Genomic DNA, 5,768 nt, shown 5'->3' with positions numbered 1-5,768 from the left:
CTCTCTCTCTCTTTCCTTCTTTTTTGTATTTTTTAGGGATGGGTCTACAGGGTGTTCAGGGTCTCACTACCAGATTGGACTTGTAGTGATCTGCCTGTTTACAGCCTCCCAAGGGTTGAGATTACAGGTGCCTGCCACCATGCCCAGTCTCAAGTGCCATCTCAGTGTGCCATGGGCGGGGGGACCAGCACAGCAGGCCCGCGGATTGAACCCGTGGCCCTTGTGCCTGAGTGCAGGCATTTTAATCCACTGAGCTATTTGGCCAGTCCAGTATTTCTATTTTCAAGTGAGAAAAATGGTGCTTAGAGTTTAGTTGATATTTCTAAAAATCAAGTGTGCATAAGACCTAATAATTAACTGTTTGACTTCTTGTGGTATGACTTCATAAGACTTAAATGTATGACTTAAAATAGAATACCCTATGTCTGTTCAGCTCACAGAAATGCTAGATTGTTTCAGATCAGTTGAAAACTAGAGGAACTGTATACAATAATTTTAATCATTAAACAATAACAAGAAGCTACCAGTAAAAGAAGCTGTGAACCAAGGCATAGGAAAGGAAGGAAGTCAAGAGAAATGAACCTGGTATCTGGGGTCCATTTGTCCCTTGCAGTGAATTTCAAATACAGATGATGGGTGAAAAAGTAGGTTGTTTTACAGAGGTAGGAAGAAAAAGGAGAGGTTATGATTTTCCAAATGGAAGATGTCTCTGTACCTCAAGTTTTTGAATAGAACTCCATAGGCTGACACTGATGAAGTCAAGGTGAACTAGAAATAGACCATCCATCAAATGGATGGACATTTATTAGACTGTTGCTGGATTAAGACTGTTGGTTTCCAGTCTAGCAACCTGTCAGATGCAAAGACTAAGACCTTTCAGTGGCAAGATATCATTTAGATTCTTGAAGAATTTTTATACTGCTTCATACAAAATATCTAAAAACTATAAAAAAATTGAAAAATCTTCTAAAATAAGGAGATCATGCTATACAACTATAAATAACATAAACTTAAAAGGAAAATCATAACATTAATTAATAAATATTTTGAAATTAATGGCTCAACATAGGATTTAGTCACAGGCTATAAACTTTATATCAAACATATATTTTAAAAAAAGAAGTAAAAATGTAGTACGCAAACATCTATCTCAAGAGAATAGAAAAAACATAGCCAATAAATCCTGAGGTGTTTTTTTTTTTTTTTTGTATTTTTAGGGAAGGGTCTAACGGGTATTCAGGGTCTCATTACTAGATTAGATTTGTAGTAATCTGCCTGTTTACAGTCTCCCAAGAGCTGGTATTACAGGCGCATGCCACCACACCCAGTCTCAGTCCTGAGATTTAAAAAGAAAGAAAATAACACAGATAAGAGCAGATATTAATGAAATAAAAATTCATACAATAGAGAAGATGAACCAATGGAAAAGTGATTGTTCTCTGAAGTTTATGAAAATTAACAACCTATTGGGTTAAGAAAATAGAAAAGGCACAAATAACCAATATTAGGAATGAAAAGGTAATATCACTATAGATTCTAAAACATTAAACATTATTATAATGTTAATGGTGAGTGATATTGTAAGGTAATGCCATAGAGAATTTAATGAAATTAATTTGAAATTATAAATAAAATAACCAAACTCTCTTGAAAACAAGGCCATATAAAGTATAAATTGTTAAAAGCAAAACAAAGGTGAATGGAAGATTGTTGTATAAGATCATAGTCTTTTTGAGATCTGGACTTGCAACATGTAGAAAACACCAACTTAGCAAAAAGAAAAGAAAAACACCAGGAGATAAGGAGCTGATAGCAAAACCAGAAATCAAAGAGAAAGTGTAGAAACTGAAGACAGTGTAGGGAAAAAGGAGGCATTCTGGATGTTAACTGCATATCTGGGGAAGAGGACTTGCCTCCTCAAACACAAACTAAGCCGAGAGAGTGTTGCAGCTCCAGGGAGACACATGGGGCAGCACAGAAGTACTGGCCCCAAGAAATTACTCATGGTTATTGAAAACTGCAAAAACAGTATTAGGTTTCTCTCTGAAAGTAATTATTTCTACATGACAGGCTAGAGTTGAAGAACAAATCATTTGCAATGCCTACCATATTTTCAGAGTGACAATTCAGGAGCTATTTTAGGAAGAAAATACTTGTTTAAGATGGAGATACCCTCTGAATCAGAAGCCACAGAACAACTCCACTTACAGGGAGTGTACACTTACACCCTACTTCAGTGACTGTGTGCTGAACAGGCACAAGAGACAGTTGTTGAGATGGAACAGAATAAACACTGACGCCCTGAGAAGTTTAAGCAGCGGGAGCTCAGGTCAGCAAAGACATTGTGATTGTATCCTCTGTGGTAAGAAGTCAGCTCAGTCACGTGGGGTTTTCAGGGTGAGGTGGGTCTGAAAACACTGACAGTGAGTGGACTGGACAGATTGAATTCTCACATCATTGTTTGTATGCAGCGCAAAGTTGAGGGATCTGTTTGCTTTCCCTATTTGCTAATATGATCATTGCCTAACAGTCATTACCTAATATGATCATGGATGGTTGCCACAGCCTGGGATGTAGGAACAGGCTATCATCTGAAGCAAAGGGAGGACTACACAACCACACCACGCATAAAGCAAGGTGGAGATAACTGTGACATGCGGCGCACAGAGGAACATGGAAATTGAATTTCCAGAGCAGCTACGGCCCAGGGCTGCACACCATTGTTAACAACATCCTGCAGGTGAGGTGGGGTAGGATTCAACATTCACACATAAAGAAAATGAGCATGGAAACAAAGTAGAGTTAAGCAGATATTCACTATCCTCTACCACCTCTGGTGGATTCTGACACCACAGACTCTCGGATGAAATCACTCATCCAAAAACAGGAAAATTCTGAACTCATTTTATTTATCTTGTTATTTTTGGGTTTGGGAAGTTTTTCTTTTTTTTCATCTTTTACTTTTTTCCTCTTTTCTCTTTATTTTGCCCTGTTTTTTATTTATTATTCTTTAGCTTTTATCTACATCTATTTCTTTCATTCTTTAAATGTATCTTTTATATAAGTTTTTTCATTGCTTCTCAGCATTTTGGCTAAGATCAAGTGTATGTCACTTTTTTCTTCTCCTTCTCAGCTTTCTTTTTTTATTTTAGAATTTTACTTTTAATCTCCCATTGTCTGACTCATATCTTTATTACTATTACTGATAATTTAATCGTTAGATATTTAGTTAATTACAGGCTACTACTAGAGAATTCTTTTCTCATTAATGGTGGCATCATTGTTGCATATAGTAGATATTTAATGTATGTTAATATTTAGTTTGCGTTTGTGGTTATAATTGTAGATGTCTTTCCTATGTTTAAAGGTGGTATATGGTAGATTTTTATCGTTTTTATGTTGTGTCAGTCTCTAGTTTGGTTTTGACTTATTATTTTTCTTGATTTACTTACTGTTTCATTGTGTCAAGTTGTTGGTATTATTTTTTTACTGGATGTTAAAATCTGGTGTGTCTTGTGTCATCAGCAGCACTATGGTTCATTTCTGGAAAACTGGACACTGGTTCAATTGCATTGCACCTCCCTTCCTAAATTAACCAAGATGGTTGGGACAGAGATAAAGATCTATTGTTAATACTTACAGAGTACATCACTAAAAAGAGTATACTAACTAAAGATCTCAACAATACTGAAAAATGTCTTCCATTACACTTAACTCAAACACTTAGCACACAATCATGAAAAGAAAAAGCAACAGAAACATAGGAAGATAAGGAAAAAAAAAATACTGCCTCTACTAACTCACAATTCCACCAAAACTGACTTACAGGGTTTCAATAAGCAGGAAATAAAAAACCAAAGCGATAAGCTACATAAAAATATAGAAGAGGGACAAAGAACAGATCAATAGGGTGCTTAGAGAGCTCAAAGATGATGTACTAAACAGATAATAAACTTAAAAACAAAGTAATCCATAAGCTTACAGAAATACTAACAAAAAGATAGCTGAGCTAAAAATGTGATATAAAACCAGAATGACAAGTTTAATAAATATCAAAGTCCATGACAAGGCACCTAGCAGAAATCTAGAATATGAAAAGTTACATTAAAAATAGGGGCTGAAAAAGTGACTATTGTGAGGAGAAAGTGTCAGAAGTAGAAGATAGGTAGGGCCGCAGAGATAGCTCAGCAGACTAAGCGCCTGCCTAGGCAAGCACAAGGACAGGGTTCGATCCCTGGTACCACATGCTATGCCAACCCAAGCTGTATAGTGAGACCCTGTACCAAGCACACACACACACACACACACACACACACACACACACAAAGATAGGGCTTACACATGTCATACTCTGAGAGCTATCTTTTTTTATGTATTTGGTGCACAGTCTCACTATGCAGCTCAGACTCTCGATGATCCTCTCGTTTCAGCCTCCCTAACACTGGAATTAGAGGTGTACACCACCATCCCTGGTCTTGATGGCTGGCTCTGCATGCCCAGCATGGGGCTGGCACAACTGAACCTGGGTCCTTGCACTTGCTGAGGCAAGCACTTAGACTGTTGAGCTAGCTTGGTGGCCTTCTTCGAGCTACCTTAACAAAACTAGAGAACATGAAAAATGAGAGAAATAGTGTTATGACATGAAGAAGACTAACCAAAGATTAGTAGGAATTGGTGAAATGTTACAAGATTGCACAAATTGCACAAAAACCTGTTTATAGAAGTCATAACAGAAAACTCTCTAAGTATGGGTAAAATTTTAACACATAGGTAAGTGAGGCATATAGAATCATGAATAGCTATGATTGGAAAACAACTTCGCAATTACAAATCATGACCCAAATCCCAGAAGTCTAACACGAGGACAGTATCTTAAGAGCTGTTCAAAAGATGCAACGATGCACTTATAAAAGTAAACCCATTAAAATTATAGCACAATTGTCAAAAATAACCTTAATGCCCAGGGGAGCTTGAAGTGTTTCAAGCCCTTAGAAGAGATAATAACTACAAATATACATATGTATATATGCACCAGACATATATACACCCAACTTTATAAAACAAACCCTACCGGACATAAAGGATGAGATGAGATAAACAAAAGAAGACCTCAATATACCACTATCACAAATAGATAAAATAACTAGATAAAAGAATCAGTGGAGAATTATTAGAGTTCAAGGATACTTTCAAGCAAGTGAACTTACCACATGGAGTGTTTCGCCCAATAACAGAATACACATTCTTCTCAGAAGAATATGGAGCATTCTTCAAAATAGACCACAAACACTCCCATAAACCAAGCATAAGTAAATGCAAGAGAATAAAGAAAAATCTCTTGCATCTAATCAGACCATAATTCAGTAAACTACAAATCAGTGGCAAAAGAATCTGCAGAAATTACACAAACATCTGAAAATAGAAAATACATCTCATTTTATGTCTCATCTTTTACGTCCTTGAATAATCAGTGGATCACAGAAGAAATCAAGGAAGAAATTACTTCCTAAAATCATATGATAATGCCAGCACAACATATGAGAAAAATGGGGCATAATGAGAAGTGTCCTAAGAGGGCAGTTTATAGCTGTGAGTATCCATACTTAAAAAAAAAAAAAACAAAAAACAAAAAACAGAGGTTAAGTTTGATAGCATAAATCATTTGATAATAACAATAAGCTTCTCTTCTGGATGGTTAACAACCTAAGTTTGCAGACCAAAATTCGAGAAAAAGGAGGGCAACAAGGAAAGCCAACATTTTGGCCCTA

Source organism: Octodon degus, unplaced genomic scaffold (assembly GCF_000260255.1).
Source record: "Octodon degus isolate 3935 unplaced genomic scaffold, OctDeg1.0 scaffold00080, whole genome shotgun sequence".
NCBI classification, from domain to species: domain Eukaryota; kingdom Metazoa; phylum Chordata; class Mammalia; order Rodentia; family Octodontidae; genus Octodon; species Octodon degus.
Note: the sequence above shows the minus strand (reverse complement) of the source record.